This window comes from Struthio camelus, chromosome 25 (genome assembly GCF_040807025.1).
Source record: "Struthio camelus isolate bStrCam1 chromosome 25, bStrCam1.hap1, whole genome shotgun sequence".
In the NCBI taxonomy this organism is placed as follows: Eukaryota; Metazoa; Chordata; class Aves; order Struthioniformes; family Struthionidae; genus Struthio; species Struthio camelus.
Window position 1 is genome coordinate 3,851,023 of NC_090966.1, and position 18,381 is coordinate 3,869,403.

General features: G+C 39.2%; 1 protein-coding gene across 7 annotated transcripts in view; it reads left to right on the top strand.

Annotated features, from left to right (window-relative positions):
* Positions 1 to 18,381, top strand: part of TANC2 (tetratricopeptide repeat, ankyrin repeat and coiled-coil containing 2) — a 253,384-nt gene that overhangs the window by 490 nt on the left and 234,513 nt on the right. Inside the window, exon 1 of one of the 7 annotated variants that reach the window (XM_068918704.1) lies at positions 705 to 781. The exons of 5 other annotated variants lie outside the window; for them this stretch is intronic. The gene's annotated coding sequence lies outside the window, so the exon portion shown is untranslated. Of the gene's footprint in view, positions 1 to 704; positions 782 to 968; positions 1,097 to 18,381 lie in introns of those variants that run through there. One more of the 7 variants, XM_068918705.1, reaches the window with a different exon arrangement.

The following is an 18,381-nucleotide window of genomic DNA, read 5'->3' on the forward strand; positions in this document are numbered from 1 at the left end:
TCCCGGCGGGGGGGGGGGGACGAGGACGGGCGCTGGCGGCGGGGGCTCTCGCCGTGGCCGTCTGCGAAGCGCAGGCTGGGTCGGGAGCGCGGCGGGGGGAGCGGAGGCGCCTTCGTGCTCACTGCCTCGGTAATGTTGCTGCTGACCGTTAATAAAACTTGGAATTAATTGTGGGTGATACTTGTGGATGTGAGTAGCTGTACATCACAGGTTCATTAGGAGCAGCATACACGTATGCTTTCAAAAAATGCATCTTTTCGGTTACAAATCAGCTCTCTTTAAAATAGCATAAAATCTTAAAAGGTAAGTAGTGTTCCTTTTCGTAAATCGCACATTGCAGGAATGAATTGTTTTATCAGTTACAAAAAAAACAAACCCTCAGATCCTTCTGTCTCTTCAAACACTAAGGAGAAAATCAGAAGGAATTTCTTGTACGATGGCCTCTTATTTTACAGGGACTTTGCTGCAGACAGACTGCACGTGAAGCAAACACACACAACACTCCCCTCCCTCCTTCCCTCCCTCCAGATATTTTTGTACTGGTCGAGAAAAACAAGGGTTAAATATCCTCCCTTCTTATTCCTCCCATAGGGTGAGTAAGGAGTGTGGAGTCTAATGACACACAGTATCTTTCTATTACAGGCGTGGGCTGATTGTTGGGGGCTAAAATGTAAAAAAGAGATGAGATTTAATGAGGCAGACAGCTTCTCTTCGGTGTTATGTTTTGCAAGGATAAGACAGATTCTCATCCCAGTTTGTGTCTGGAAGTTCAGGAGCAAAGGTAAAGCAGTTTACAGAGAAGGATGCAGCCGTGTGGATTTTAGGCTTTTAGTACAGGTGAAAGTAACTAGCATAAGGAAAATATGATCTTGAAGTTAAGTAGCGTGAACTAAAAAGGCTAATTAATACAATTGGGGGGGGGGGGAGTGAAGCACTGCTACAATATACTGGATGAATGCAAATTAGCACAGAAACTGAGAGAAGAGACAGAAGAAATACAGTGAGGGTGCCATAGAGAACAACAACATGGCCATGGACCTCTGCTTGCAGCGTTTCTCAGGTTGGAGCTTGGAATGATGTCCTCAAAGTGCTAAAGGTTGGGTTTTGTCTTTTTTTTTTTTTTTTCTCCTTAACCCTTAAAACAAGACCCCAAACCAAAACCATCAACCAATGTGTGAATTAAAAAAAAAAAAGGGGGGGAGGAGGGCAAATAAAGTAAGTGCGTTTTGCTAAGAACGTCACTTTTGAAGAGAATGTGCTAGCTATGGTCACGTGTGGCTTTTCTTACTGGAACGGTTAGAGACACCTTCGCTCATACATAGTTTGTGTAGTGGTGCGTGTATCTGTAAGATACATGATGAATGTGCAAGTGAGTTGCAAAAATACAGTATATAGCATTTGTAGCTAACCATATTCAAAATGCCGTTTTTTTTAGTTCTATGAATGAATTATCAGGAAAAAAGCAGTATTGCCTGGGCAAAGAATATTTAAGCCATTTGAGGTGTGTGGGCATTATGACTCTGGGGCTTCTCAAAATAATAACTCCTTAAGCAGTTGTATTTCCTTTCCTGCCAAGTGTATCCTAAATGCAAAAGGCCGTGTGTACTCCAGCCTTCCCACCGGTTCCATTAAGTGGAAAGGAATGGAAGGACTGTGTCCTGTTCGGCTCTCGGTTGTGGTCGTAGGATATTGAAGCATACTCGCACAGATCTGGACTTGTAATTACAACATTGATTACTGGTTACATATATAGTGAAACTGAATGACAAATATAAGGTTATAAAACGAACTGAATATCAATATTGATTGCTTTTGTAGCAGTCCCTGTGTTCTCATGTTTTCCTTGGGTTTGCTCATGATCCTATGTTTGCATGGGTTTTTTAATAGACGTACCTATTCTGAACCAAATTGTGTTTTCGAAGTTATCTAACTATTACCTTTTAATATTTCAGGTTACCTGTGCATTTGCTTTCTATTACTTTCTGTTATACCTTAGTTCTATTAAACCTTTGATTTAACCCTTTTGGTTAAACTTGCGGTCAGTTGAGAGGCTAGTAACCTCTCTAATTGAGTTCTGAAAATTTGATTAAAAAATCTTTTCCTCTTTAAAAATTTTTGATATTTTTCTGGATTTCTGTTTCTCTCTGATACATAAAGCAACAAGTGTACACACTGATTCTTTTTCTTTAAAGATTAAACTTCTAGGTGTTAATGTTCTTTAAAATAACGTGGAATGATGTGGCAAGATGTCTTCCATTGACATCCAGACAAGCAAATAACTATAAGTGTAAGTTCTTGATGAGATTAAGCTGACTGCAAGAACTGCTGCAAAAGCAGTGACCTTTTCTCTCTACCCTTCCCCCTAGCCCCCAAAGTGTGATTTGATATTGTAGCCCTCTCTCATACCAAGTCAAGTGCTTGAGCTGCTGCTTGGTGAAAGCAAGCCATTTATTTATTTTCTCAGAGTTCATTTCTAGCTGGATCAATAAACTGGACTGCCATGTCGAACGTTGGTGTGACACAAGGAGGATGCAGGAATGTATGCCAGGAAATAGGATGGCTGGAACTGTCCTTTCTGGCAGCAGTGAGCTGTTTGAATGGTTGGTGTTAATTGTGAACTCATGCCTGGAGTACACTTGCATGAAGCCTTGAAAATATCTCTAAGAACATTACCTTTAGATGTGCAGTGATTAGGTTCAGTGAGTATATTTTGTTTATGCTTAGTGCAAGGTAAAGAATACTCAGTCTTACAGCCTTACTGATGTCATTGATTAAAATCCTCGTGGCCGGCTTCATTAGTAGTTTCAGGCTGTGTCTTGCACTTGGTTTCCAATATGTTTAATAAAAAAGGGCCAACCTTTGGGAACGCTTTCAAGTATCCATAAAGCATGCAAAAGCAGCATAGTCATACGGACCTAGTGACATAGCAGAAACATCAGTGGGAGGTTACCATGCTCTTCAGTGAGAGCAGAATTGAGCCCACTGGTAGTTTCTGACTTCTGTAATTTTAAGTCTTCATCTTGGAATAGCACGTTCATTTTAACTCCAAGGTTGAGAGTATACCTGTTGAATGCGCTGGAGATAAAGTAGTGTTTAAAGCTCACTGCATCTGCAAATATTTGCAGAGGTGGAGTGTACTAGATCATTCATGTATCATATATTTTCCAGCTGGATTTTGTAAACTTTAAAAAACAAATTCTTGTTATGTTACGTAGAATTAGGCTAGTCTCATTATTGTGTGAGACTGAAATACGGTAGTTTGTCTTAGGTTCATTTAAAAAGTAATTACTTTATATATATATATATATATATATATATACATATACACACCATACGTTAATATAAAGAGAAGATAACGGTCTGCTTTACGTAGTTACATTAAGAAAGGAGAAACTGGGGATTTAAAGCCCAGTCTTGAAATTGTGTCTTTGTGAAGCTGCCCCATTCAGTTCAGCTTGAGGCTCTAGTTACGTAACCTGTGTCAAGAGAGGATCTAGTTTCAGGGTTAAGGTGATGAGCGAACTGGAGGGAAATTTAGCTTGTTCTCCTGAAGTGGAATTGGCTGTGGGACTCTAGTGGAAGAGTACAAGTGACTTGACTGGATTTTGAATAAAAATATTGTATGTTTTAGATGATGTGGTAATGGAACTATTTTGTTTGAAATCTTAAGAAAAAAATTATTCGGAAAAAAATTCTTCAGAATAATTCATAGAGTTCACTGAATTCTCTGCTTTTGTTTCTGGGCAACATTTATTACCCATCTTTCTAATATGTGTCAAGGAAGCTAATTTATACTGTGGAATCAGCAACTCCACCTTGAAAATGCTAATCTTTATATGAAATCTTATTAATTAGTAATGTTGTAACATAAAAGTATAATATGCTTATTTGCCTCAAGTTTGTTGTGATGTTGTGTTGTGAGAATACTTGATTTCAAAGGAATTATTTCACTTGTAGTGTTCAAAAATATATGTATGTGATATATATGTATATATACACACACATCTATAGACAGACTGTTGGTTTTGTATATATGCTACATAAAACAAACCTTGGTGTAGATTTGCTTCCTTACTCATTTCTATTTTTATTTATTTTTTAAGTAAAACTCCTTCTTGCTGTGAGAGGAGGGCATATATGCTAGAATGTTGGTTTTTTGGAATGTAAAATTTGAGTGCTTCTGATTTACCCTCTCCCCACCCAACACCATTGATTCCTAAGGGTTAAAATGGTTTAGCTTCAGTTTTACCAAATAAATCGTCTTAGGTAGACGTTAAGTGCCAGTTTTTGGCAAAGGTACGCGTAGATGCTTCAGGAACATGAAGAATCCCGGTGAGTTCATGTTACTATTTCCATGCATGCAAGTCTCTGCCTGCCTTCTGGTTGAATTGGGGCCCTCATCCTGATTAGGAATGATGTTGTATGAGCTAATGGGTAGGGAAGTAATCTGCTGGAGTAGTGTTCTCTTTTGAACTGATAGAACTAATGAAAAAAAAAAAAGAGTGATGAATCATGCATGTTGACATTTCAGCTGTTACCAGTATATGTTATTTATTTGTCCTTTATGAAAAGAACATATTGGTGACTGAAGGAATATCCTTTAGAGTAGACTGATAGTGCTGTGGTGTGAAGACTGGAGTTGCTTTTAATTTTGCTGTTTGACTGTGGAGTGATGTGTTGTTAAGAGATCTTTCATGATTTCAGAGTACCGTTACTCAATGTCTTTTGCTTGTATTTATTGAGATATAATGAAGTAAATGGTATATGTCCAAAGTTAAGATCCAGTATTGCAAAAATCACATTATATGAGTAATCCCTTTTTTTGCACCACAGCCAGTTCCATTCATGTTGCCTCATTTCACATAAGTTACTGAAAAGTCATCTGATTAGCATTTCTAACCTTATTACGCTGGTCGAAGTGGAGAAGGCTCAGAGCTGTGTTTGTTCCTGTGCCGAGCTGCAAGGATATGCAAATAGCAAATGTTGGTCTGCTGTTGTCCAAGCCTTTTCGAAGCTTGGGCAGATGGAGGTAGACTTTCTCACTGCTGTCCAAGTTTTTGGATTTAGAAGTTTATGGTCATCTGTTTTAGACGGGTTGTATATAAGACAGCAGAGAAGCGATCATCATGAGTTATTTCTCTTTACATCCTGTTTTCCACATCTTCAGTTTTTTGCCATTGAGAGAGGTGACTTGGTTTTCAGCAGGCAGTGACGTTATACAAATTTCTGTTGTGTAACGCTTCAAACCTGAAGTTTGTATAAATGCGTCACTGACTGCTGAAATATTGCTGAATAGTTGGTGAACTGTGTCTTTTACAGTAACCTATGAGGTTTTTTTAAAGATTATAAATCAGAATAGTGTGAACAGAGCGGTTGAGGTCATACTCCCAAATAACTGTGAATAGGGGAAAATGTGTTTTTCTTTGAGTCCCTCCCCTTTAATGGTAGGGGAGTGTTTGACTGTCTAATATTAAAATTCAACCATAATTAGCAACTAAAGCTGATGTAAACGATCTCAATTTTGTAGCCTGAAGATGAAAGGGTTACTTTTAATGAAAAAAGTTATTTTGGATAGGTGACTTCTTATTTGCCATACAAGTCACATTGGCAATTTCTTACTAATTAGCAAGGATGAGAAAAGAAATGGCTAATTTGTATTTGTGATAGGGGATCTTCCCGTTTATCTACTTATATATTGTTAGGTGTTTTGGCTGCTTAGTTATTTTATTTTTCCCTTCATGCCTGAAATGTTTTCCAGGGCAGGTAGAATAATATTTTGGCAGATTGCTGCTATTTTGCTCTACTCAGGATATTTACGTAAAATGCTTTTACAAAGCAGTCAGTAGGAAATCTTACTGTTGAAACTTATGTTTTTTTAGTTGCCTTAACATGGAGGGAGTGTTTAAGTGGTGTTTTCAGCTGGCTGTGGTCTTAAAAACACTGGTTTTCTTTCTTAGTTTGGATTAAAAACTTGATGAATGCGTTTGAAGAACAGAAACCTTTAGCGCACGTGAAAAGTATCGAAATGAAGGCCAATGTAAAACATCTCACCGGGATGTGAAGATGAATATTTATAGTTTGTTCTTCCAGAAAGCAGTTACATATTGATTCCAACTGCTGAAGAGTGTTAATTGATATTCTTGGGAGTGTCTTAATATCCTTAACCTGGAAAAAATTATGCAACTTCTGTTAGTGCCTGTCACCTTGATGGCAATCTTAAATTCCTTGCAGGTGAGTTTTCCATCTGTATTACAAAGCTAATTGAGTTAGATCATGTGGCCAGTGTTTTAACTGGCTTAAAATATTGGTAAGCCATATTTATAGGGTCCTATGTCATGCTTAACATTTTTAGTGAGCTGCTGTTGGAGTTTGTGAAATATGGTGGAATATTTCAAAGAAAGTGAGTTGCACATCTTGTTGTGCTCTTCCTCCCAATGTTAATGCAGATTAAAGGAGGACAATATTTTCTGAAAGATATATAGTGAAAAAATGGGAGTGAACTGTAAGGAAAAACAAATGTGAATTAAGTAGGTTCCCATTTGTTTATCTGGGCTCGAAGAATAAAGGTAAGAAGATTTAGATTCTTTCTGCAGAAATGGCTTATTGGCTTTATTGTTTTGGTGGGGGGGGGGAAGGGGGAGGGTTTACCTTCTGTTGCTCTTTTTAAGACGTTGCTGTGTGTGTGTGTGCGTCCTCACCTAGCTGTTGATCTTGCTATCTTTGTCCACCTGCTGAAAGCTTCTAGTCCCTACTTGTGCTAAATCAGCTGTCTGGGTGTGAAATGAAAAGAATAATCCCATTTTACCTCCTTCCTTCCCCCGTGCTTTCCCCTGGAAATTATTTCCTGGTGCTGGTGAGTGAGGTTAACGGTCCTGTTTTGTCCCACCTGTATGGCACTGCAGATTTGGGCGCTTCTGAGCGCCGGTGCCTTTTTCCAGCAAAGAAAATAAGTTTCAGCCATTTTGGGTTGGGATCCCATAAATTTAATGTTGTTATTTATGAAGAAATATTATCAGAAAGAGAAGGAAGAAAATGCAGTCAGAGTGCTACAAATACTGATAGGCACATCTTTCCTTTTGGTGGTCCTCCTATTTAGCTCTTTAAGAACACCTAATTTTTCTTCTTACCCTATCATCCGTTCTCTCCTGGGGGGTTACTCTGTGGGGAGAGAGAATTTTAATTGGAGGAATATTTATATATAAATGCTGAAGGATGATAACTATTGGAGAACTTGGTCATTCCTTAGTTCACCAGAGGTCATGGAGTCACTGGAGGGATGGCAGGAAGGCCTGTAACTCGGATGAGGCTGGGCAAAATAGTCATGTTCTTCCAGGCTGAAGTCCCTTTTGTCCGCTGCTCGCTCTTAAGGTTCCCTTGACAGGATACAGATTTTTAGCTTCGTCTCTTGTCACTCTTCATAGTGATTAGCGCATGTATGTGAACATAAAGGGTCAGTCACCGAGTAGATAGTTGGGATAGACTTAGGCAGTCTCTTTCTTCTAAGTGTTGGAGAAGAAAGTCTTCAACAAGGGGAGACAGCAGACAAACTGATAAACAACTTTCTATTCTTGAGAGAATTGGTGGGATAAAATGTGGGAAGATTCTGAGGCAGGGGAGAAAATCAAGTAAGATACTGTGGGTATAGGTTTTAGAAGTATGCTATGCTTGGAGAAAAGAGAAAGGAAGAGTGGGTCAAACTTGGAGGACAGCTGTAGAGCTAAGCCAGTGGAGGGGTGCAAAAGTACGTGGACGTTGTGATTTGAATGATCAAGATCAGTGGCACCAAGGCTGTTAGCAAAAAAAAAAAAAAAAGTAGTGAACATGTGCATGCATGTACAGCTAAAAAGTTTAAGAGAACAGTATTGTACAGAATAAGAACAGGGCAGTTTATTCATTATCAAGATAATTACATGAGTAAACAGATGTCACATGTCTTCCTCTGCTACGGCTACTTGTTAAAATACATAAAAAGTTTCCACAGATACGTTTGTGGATTTTGCGGGCAAGCCCCAAGCTTGCAGGCCCCATTGTTCTTCATGTGACTTTATTTTTAAGGGTATCTGCAAAATGGTATGGGTTCAGGGAGTTATTCTGTGCATATGTACATAGCTCTATGTTGCTGCACTGCACTAGATAATTTTCAGACTAGTTTCATCCGTTACTTTTTGTAATTGCTTACACTGGGGTCTAATAGTTACTATCTGCTCTAGCAGCATTTGTGAATAATGTTACTTTAATAGCTCAATTGATATTATATGGAGGGAGAAACCGCCTACTTGCTAATTTGACAGGGATTTTTTTCCTCTTACTTAAATAATTCTTTCCTATTGAATTTTCAGTGCGAGATGTGATTTGAGGACCCTAACTCAATTCTCTGCTGCCTCAAACAGTTATTCATAGGATATACTTAACTTCACAGTTGGAACATTAGTGTTTGCTTGAAATCGTTGTGAGCAGCTTTCCATTGGCACCAACCTTGATTAATCCTTGGTCTTTCTTCAAAGCATCTCTGGAGCTTTTTTGTCTTGAGGAGTGGGGATTTAATATAATGGACCCCATTAGAGAAAGGAAGATTGTTCTTTGGAGGTTTAAGTTGTAATAGAGCTACATATGCCCACATACATTGTCTTCAGATTGGCAATATTATCTATGTCTTGATTTAAAAAAAAAAAAAAAAGGAGGAAAAAAAAGAAAAATCCAATGCAGACAGCAGGCAGTGCTCCTACACCTCCTCAGCAGAGGTGGAATATACCATCTGTCACTACGTGGGTAGTAGTTATCCCAAAAAGTAATAACAGTGGGAGTTCTTGCCAGTTACAAGTTGTGATCACAAGCCAAATGGTGTAGATCTAATTCAGTGCTCATTTCCAAAGAGAAAGAAATGCAGGTATTTATTTTTGCGAACTTGGGAAGTATTTTCAGTCACGGGGGGGCTGTGCTGAGGTTTTAGTTGCTGACACCTCCTTTAAAGTGTGAGGGGAGTAAGTCGGGGAGTATGGGCTGAAGTGCCTGCTAGACCACCTTCTAGGCAATTTTTTAAAAAGCTGGGTTTTTTTAGTGTTATTATGTAAGCCCCAACTAGGTTATTACATGCAAGGTTGAAATTTAGGAATTATTTTAAGAGGTTGAATAATGGAGTGGTCTGGTGATTTAATGCCTGCACCCAATGGGAACTGAAAGATCTAGGTTCTTTCTCCTTTGGCACTCTTTAGTCTTGGACAAACCATTGCTACCTGCTGTAAAAAGACTAGAAAACTTTGTAGCTAGATGAGAAGTGTTAGATTCCCTGTCTTGATTTTAATAAGGCTTTTGATATTGTGTGCTATGATGTTCTTGTACAAAAAGTTAGACCTAGTATAATTGAAACCGCGGTAGTGTGGATGCAAAAATGGGTTAGGAAGTTGCGGAGAGCAATCATCAGCGCTGTATAATTGAAAAGAGATCTTGAGTGATGTCCTGCCGGAGCATATATGGCATCCTGTACTAGCAAGTATTTTGATTAGTGACTTGGATGATGAAGTTGGGAGTATGCCATTTAGACCTGTGGATGGTGTGGGCCTTCAAGAGGTTGTAAGGATAGGAAGGCAGGATCAGAATTCAGAAGGATCTTGAAAAAAATGGAGAAGTAAACTTGAACTACCTTATAAGGTGAACAAATACAGAGTTTTTCCAGTGTTTGTTCTTACTAAAAAAACAATGTAGAAATACAGGATAGGCAACATTTGTTGGGATGATTTTTCTTCTGAAGGGGACCATGAGACTATAATGGATTATAAGATAAACACAAAGCAACATCGCCTTCTTTTCAAAAGGCAAACTTTGTAGCAAGAGAAAGATGCCTGTGCGAATAATTTCTACGGATATGGGAAGTAATTCTTTGGCCGCACTTAGTTCTGGTAAGGTCTCGGTGGCATTACTGTGTTCTACTTCCAGAGGTGTTTGAACCAAATTGGTGTGAATACAGTTTAGAGCAACGAGACTGATGGCAGAGGGCTTTAGAGAACATATAGGAAAACAGATGAACAAACTGGAGTTCTTTTGCCTAGAGAGGGAAACTGATGGCGCTGATGACTCAGGTGTCTTAAAGTACATACAATTATGCTTATAAAATAATTTTACTGTAAAATAAAGGAAGTAGCCTATGTAGAGTAAACAAAGGAAGGTTTAAATAATGGACAGCACGAGAGACTTTAGGGAATTTTCCTCTTGGTGAAGATGATCACCGGGATGGTGTTTGAAAGGACATTGTGGAATCTGCAGTCCCCGTCTCATCTCCAAAGTAGTAGAATGCAACTACAGCTGAAAGAGTGATTTATTAGAATGATAAAGGTTCTAGAGGAAAATCAGAGTGTTACCGAGTAGTATTGTCAGATTAATCATTATTATATTTAGCAGTGAATTTTACTTTGTATTGATTTGCGATAGCGTGCCCCCGTCCCCCAAATTAGAAAAAGATAAAGACAGAAAAATGGACTGTAGTGATTGATTTTCCTCAATAATAATAGTTTTTGTTACTTGCTGAGATGACTGAGCCACATTCTGGATGGTTCCTGGGGTTCTCTTTTTTTCCTGCCCCTTTTGTTAAAGTGGCTGCTGAAGTTGCCCAGAGGAACTGAGCTCTAACTCAAAGTGAAAGGAGCTCTCCTTCCTCAAACGTCTTCCTTGTGATCCGGCTTCGGGACATCCCCTGATAATGCAGGGCGTCAGATCAACTCCTTTCCATGCTCTTTCTGAATGTTAAATCTTCTAGATTGAGCATGCGCCTGCCTTCTCCTTTAAATAGCCCTTTTTCTTAGAAGGCTATTGAGATTGCCGATAGAACGTTATAAATGGTGTAACAGTATATAATCATGCATAACGTAACTGAACTGGCCTCATCCTCAGCAGTCTGTAAAGGCTTGACTGCGCGTGAATGTCGACGCTGGCCAACGGGGTGTTTGTAGCGGAGAAGGCCTCTGTGCGCCCTGTTAGCTTTAGGGCGTGCTGCAAGAAGCATGTCTCTTGCATAACTGCAAATTTTACTTCCTTAAACATGTAGGAAAACCCTTATGCATTTTAAAAACTGTTACCATTTTAGAAAAATTATGAAATCTGTATATCAGTAGGCAGAATGCGCTTATCAGTTAGAATTGACTAACAGTCTACAGCCAAACTTTAAATGGAGTTTTGATTAAGAGAGCTTAGGCAGAAGTTGTCATGGGTATATAGGAAGAATTGAAACTAATTCTTTTTTTTATTAAAGATTTCAAGTAACAAGTCAGGAAAGGAAAGCATTATAAATCTCCCCTGACCACTTTACTCCCTTTAAATTTGGATCCTGGCTGAGGGCAGCTGTTGATTCAGCTTCGCTGAAAACAGTGGAAGATGACAGTCATTTTGAAGGAGCTGTGTACTCTGTGCTGGAAATGACTAATTACTCTTCAGATAGAAAGGTTTAGTGATGGAAAAATAACAAACAGAAATACCTTGTCAGCTAAAGCATTGAAGATGATCCTTTGCATGCGTTTTCTGTACATAGACTACAGTGCAGGAAGTAAAAATACTCCTGACCTCTATGGTCTACTAAAATATGACAGTTCTGTGAAGAACCCAGTTTAAAATTAAACGTTGACACAAGTGGATTACCACATTTTTGTGAACTACCAAAAGATGCACTGTGTAGTTTGCAGCAACAAATGCAACAGACTGATGAGTTCTGCTTTAGTGGAAGACTGCATTTAACTGTCCAAACACAAGCATTACTGCTGTAATTTAGAAGGATGAAGGCTTGTGATAGGCCGGGCCTATAACTGAGGTTTATTCCATTAATAGGCTAAAAATGTGATGTTGATGGATCAAAAGAGCAGTATATCTGCCTGACTTGATATCGAAATAGATGTCCATCTCTGAATCACAGTTGTTAAAGTGGGAAAATACCGTATATGAATTAACGTCGAAGTGGATACAGAGTTAGATGATAGCTACTCAGGAAATTTTTTGGAAGATGCCATCTGCACGAGAAAATGCAAAATGCTGACATTACATTTTGGAACTGAACAGCTGAAGCGTCTGAAACTTTTTGCAGTTTTTGATAGGCAGGCTGTTTCGACATGAGCTCATCTAAAAGAACAGTGAGTAATAGCATGAGAAGATACCTACTTTGAGTTTGCTTGCCGTGGATGTATTTTGTTACCTCTGAAAAAGCCTTTTTCTCCCGAAAATCTCCTATAAACAAAACTGTCTGAAAATGGGAACAATGGGATTTGGAATGTGTAAATGTCTGTAAAATGTCCAAATTAAAATGAAAAATAGAACACTTCAGGTGTCATTTGCGTGCCTGCACGCGCTCACACACGCAGAGCGAAGGAAATTCGGAGGGAGTCGGGAGTTTCAAATTGGCTCTTTATGTGGTGAGGTGAACCTGCCGTACGCCCCAAATGGTGGGCAGAACAGGGTGGGAGGGAGTAATGACAGAAGGCAAGTTAGGAGTTATATTTGTTTACAAAGAATGTATCAATTCATATTTCCCTGAGCATATGCATACAGTTAAGTAGATTTGAGCTTCCTTTAGCCAGAACCCTGCTCAAAATCTCTCTGGCGGGGGGCGGTGTTTTTCCCCCTCCCAGATCTGGGTTCTTCCCGCAGACCTGCTCAGAGCCCACCGAGCCAGATGTACGCATGCTGACAAAATCCCCGCATAGATGCAGATACGCGTTTCAAAGAGTGCTTTTGTTGTTCTTTCTCATGTTATTTGGGTAGATGCTTTCGCTACGCTTATGTCGGCATACGTTGCCTCTCTGCTGGGGGACTTTGCCAATATCTCTTTTTTCCCCGGCGCAGCTAGAACTGCAGGGGTCTCCATAAAGCAGATAAGCTTTGCATCTGGTGGTTCTTATTTCTTTGTGGTTTTTCATTGCTTTTTCTTTGTTGTTGTTGTTCGGCTTTTTTACTGCTTCTGTCTCTCTTGTAAATGTCTGTAATACTGCCTAACAAGTCTAGGGAATAAAGAATATTTTTTTCCTAAGTCTACTGAATGTAGACCACGCTCCCTGCGCTGAGTTAGCTTTCCGTGTTATGTTGCCATATTTTTGATCTCCTGGAAAGGAGCTCAGCGCTGAAGTTGGTGCATGCGTACATGTACATTAAAGTAAGTTAATGAACGCAATTTAGTAAACTCCTGCGCATGCTTGTTTGTCTGTTTACTAAGCTCTTTGTATTCAGAAGTATAGTTTAAGTGAGATGGATATAAAGGGACCTTATTTGAAATACTTGCCTCAATTAGATATTTTATTTGTGAGAAATTTCAGCATCCTTGTAAACTGAATACATTATATAACTTCTGTCTGTTGTATCTGCATACTATATTCTCTTGTGTTTCTTGGTTACAAATAAAATTTACATTCAAGAAGGAAAATCCTCTTAGACAAACTCTGTTTTTGCAGTGAGAAAAGCAGGTAAGTTACTATTACTGGATGAGTTTACTGCTTTACATGTGAACGCTTTTAGTTGAGGTTTTGTACTCTGGCATATATATAGTGGCATTCGTAGATGCTAATTAGCCTTCTTCGTAAATGGGGGTGAATGAGAAAGCGCTTTGAGTTTGGATAAGACTGTTTTCAAAGAGATTAGATCATGTGACATAAGATTATTTAGCTATTCATCGTTATCAGGAAACTGAGCCACAGTAAGAAACTTCAAGTATTAGCGATAAGCGTATCTTTATAATACTATTTGGGGTGTTTTTGTGAAGTTAAAGGGTAATGCTATACGCGAAGTGAATCTTGTATTAATTACCCATTTAGTTATGGATATACCAGAGCTGACTCTGGCATATGTGGGGATTTACTCTTCTAAAATGTCACATGATATCGCCTCTGTTCTCGCATCTGATGCCTGCAAGTGCTCCCTGAGGTCTGCAGTCCTGGAATTTGTGCACCTTAAATCTATGCTTGTCAAGCATCTATGCTATAAATCCAAAGATTTATATCTAGTGGCAGTTTGCTCGTAGTCTAGACGCTCTGCTCAACTTCTGTACGAAGCCAGTCCTGACTGCTTACATTCAGGAAGTCGTCTTTCTGCATTATATTAGGAGCTTATCCATATGCTACAAGCTTTGAGCGCAGGAAAACTGCTGGCAGCAATCCCACAATTCCATATTCTGATTTCAGGCTCTTTGTGGATCGTCGTCACTGTAAGCAGAAAAAAAGCATAAAGCGTGACAAGTTGTTGGCTGACGGATTTCAATAGAAGGTTTGCAAGAAAATTTGAATAAATATTAATGTTAGAAAGAATGCAGCGTGGCTGGTTCTGGTGCGACCTGCGAGATGTAATGAAAATAAGGGCAGTGCGTGTGGGTCAGTCTGGTAGAGAACGGTTTCCACATTTAGCGAGCGTACATATCACTACTAGTTCACTAGATTAGGAACAGAAATAACGGCTGTTAGCTGGAGCAGGTCAGAATGCCAAGATAAGTGATATACATATTCCCTTTTGACAGTCAAAAGGGAATGTGGAGTGTTTGTCATTTATATCCTTAAAAAGAACATTGGGTTTCTGCGATCGGCGTCGATCAAGTAATGACTTCTGATATGCTGCTGTGTTTTGGAATTTTATAGGAGCAATACACAAAATGAAGCATTTCATAAAGATTTTCTTTCTTGTTTTTCTTCCAGACATCTTTCCCATAGGAAAGGATAATTTTGGTATAGTGACTGCTGATTTCCCTTTAAAAAGCAGAACACAAATGAGCCTAAAACTATGGCTTCCAAACCTCTGGTTGTAACAAAATATTTGTATCCTGACCACGGAGGCTGTTTTTGTTTGCTGGATGTCCCAGATCACAGTAGATGGGCTAAACTTGGTTTCAGTTTTCTGAACCTTTTTATTAGGTTGTGACTCTAATATTGAAAACTAAGCTGAAATTAGTTAACTTGGGTTTCTTTCTTTCCCTTCCAACTGTAATTGGCTTACAACAGTTTATTTAAGAGCTGTGACACCTAAATATGCTCATAAATGCTAAAACCGTAACTTACCTCTATTAAGCATTGATTTTAAGTAATCCAAAAGAATATCAACTAGTTCAGAAATGGTGAACGAATTCTGGAGCGTTATCTAGCTTTATTTAAGGGCAAAGAATCTAGCTCCAAAGCTTCACGACGTGGAATAGATGTGACAGACCAAGTTCAGAACAGTTTAAAAAAAGGATGGCCCATAGTAAAATATATAATGTTATACTTAAAATGGTCTTGGACACATCTCCATTGTTTTGGGGGGAGCAACAGCTTTTGATTTCCTGTGGTAAGTGCTTGTATGCATGAAAGCAAATAATGTTACTTTAAAGCTTTCTGGAGTGCCTGTGTGGGACTGAACATTGAGTCTCAGGCTGGAATTATTTCGAATAATTCAAAGGAGCTACATAGTTGTTATGTAGTGTGTGGTTTTTCTGTAATTTTAAGATGCTCTCTAACCCTTCATTAAAATATAACTAAAAAGGACATAGTGGAAAGTGCTGCGTGTCAGTATTTCTCTACGAAAAGACAGAGTTTACGTTTCTTCATGTTTATTCCTAGTATTGGAGCTGTTGCGTATGAAATGATTGTGCTAATGGAGATTGGTTTTTTGCTAAAATAGAAATAAGAGATGATTGTTAAAAGTATATATACTTCAGAAAGTTAAACACTTTCTTTACGTGTTTGATGTGTCTAGTTTGACTGAAAGATTTTGTATTTACAGTTGTTGCTTTTTAAAAAAAAGGAAAGAAGTCTCCCAGTTTCATGTGGTTTGCTTGTATGCTGCTGCGTGAATTCATTTTGTTTTTCCTTTGGACAATTTCTTTATCTATCTGCCAGTTACCAGCAGGGTTTTACCAAATAATGTTTGGAAATAATGCAGGCAAAAATACGATATACTCTGGAAATATTGTTAGAAGATGAGAGATACAACCTGACAACCCCCCCCCCCCCAGTATGTTTTGTTTGTTTTTTTCCTAACAGGGTTATGTTTACTTCTGGTATAGATATCAGATGGCGAGCTTTTGCATATTACTCATTGTAGGAACATCAATTTGGTTTTCCTTCCTTCATTTGTTCTCTTCCTCTTCCTCCTCCTCCCTCCCCCCTTCTCATCCTGCTGTTGTTTTATCTTTGCAGCGCTGCTGGATTTGACTAGCAGGACCAGACATTGATCTCCCATCCCTTGAGTGCAGCGGGAGCTGTGTGCTGCTCTTTGGCAAAGGCTTGGATGTTTTTCGCACGTACCGTTGATTTCTCGTGCGTTCACTTGTGGTGACGATGTAAAATGCTCTGAAACGAAACCTTTAGTTTGAAGTGGAGTCGTCATTTCCCTCCCCTGCCCCAGTCTCTTTCCCCACTTAGGCTATTTTTGTGGTACTTCATGTCGGTAGTGAGAGGGATTTAAGTAGATCAGCAAGCACACACGCTTGCTCCTTCCGGTTTCTTTTTTCAGGTAACAGTTTTCAGACGTAATTTAAAAGCTATTTGCTTGGGATTTTTTTTTGGTATTTGCGGGTAAGTTGAAAGACTGCTGTCCTGTAGAAACTTTCCAATTTCGTCAGTCTAGTCTCCGCTGTTATTGATAGGAATTGTCAATGCCACGTTGTTGGCACAGATCACAGTAGGCAGCACCTAAGTGGTGTAAACTCCTGCTGGGAATTGCGTCTGGATCTCAAAGCTAATTGCTCTTTCCCTGTTCTGTATTAGAGTTGTCTTATACTCAGGTGCTATTGTCTGAAACTCAGTCGAAGGGGCACGTTTTAATTTTGAATAAAAGAGGAAGAAAACGTACTAGGCTATCTCCCTTGTGCTGCCTCTTTGCAGCATGTTCCCATAGGCGATAAAAGCATATCTTTGGACTCTCTGATGGAGAGTTAAAACTGTAGAAAGAGAAACGACAATTTTGTCTGCAGATACGACTCGTGCTTGTTATTGGATTTACAGCAAACCACCGTTGCACGTGTATTGCTTCCCTCAAGGTCTTTTCCTAATGGCTAGGTGGTTTTTGCTCAGATTTTAAGTTCTAAAAGAATGCAACATTTCTAGGCTTTCCTGGCCTGATAGAAATCTTGCAGTAGTTAGACCACTGTTGATAGTGCCGGTTATGTCTAAAGGTCACTGCATTCTGCGAAAGCCTGAACGAGTTGCTGGATGGTGCAGGTAGGAGACATCCAACTCGTTCTTGATCGATTGATATGGAAAGCTTGCTGTAAGCATTGAAATCATTAAATAGCTGGCAGACGCAGGGAGAAAAAGTGTTTGTACCCAGCCGTGAAACAATTAGTAAGGTTGCAGGAATTCATTCTTCCTCCAGAGTGTCATCAGTCTTTGGTAATGTTTAGGCTTGTGAGGCCTTGAACGGAGTGTTTATTGCTTACAATATGGTTGTGTTGCAGAGCGACTTTGGCCTGAGCAAGTAAGTCTGTGCTGATTTTTCTTCAAATGATTAGTTACGACAGTTACAGTATCCCAAAAAGACGTCTAGGTAAGCACCCAGTACGTCAAAGGGATCTTTACTGAGAGCGAGCTCTGTTTCATGTGTCTTTCTATATATTGAAATAAAATCTTTGTCTAGGATGGCAATCTTTTTCCAGGGCCTTTTGACACCCTTTCCTTGTGCAATACGGTGCATACTGCAGTGTGCTGGATCTGCGCGTGTGCCCGCTGGGTGGGCAGCAGGGCGTCAACGCATCAGAGCTAAGTGCCGTTTGCTTTTCCTCTGCTGTGAGTTACAGACATAGATGTAGCTCTTTAAATGTTGTTTTTTGTGTTTCTCGAGAACTGTCTTGTGAAGTCGGAGGATGGAGGAAGATGTGCATTACTGGAGCAGAAATAAATTGGTGAAGATGAAACTGAGAAACAGAAGCGAGATGTATCTGAATTTGCAAATATGCTTCCTCAATAGATAATTGGATGTAAATAAGTATGCAGATAGGCTGGTGGGAAGGGTAACTGGGAAGTGTTGAACTTGGTAATGTTTTTTAAAGAGCGTGTATGAAAAAGGCTACCAATCTCATAATGGAAAGGTTAGAGATAACAAAAGCTTATCTGAGGATTAAGGCTGACTTGGTTGAGTGGTTTAGAAGTCAAATAGGATTTTGACACGTTTATACCTATGCTACTACAAATGACAGTCAACATTCTTTTGAATAGGACAGATAATTGCGCTTACGGTGGCTGGTTGTCCAAAGCTGGATGAATGTGCAGCTGCTTTTTCTGCTTGAGTGCATATATATCACCTTTTCATGATAGCTGAGATTAAAAATTTTAAAAACCATTTTTAAAAAATATTCTGTTGAAGTGTTTGTCATCAGCGTTATATATGTGGGGGAATGGGTGAGGGGAGTAGGTGGTTAATGCTGCTAGGATTGAAAATTTCAAAGAGGTGTAA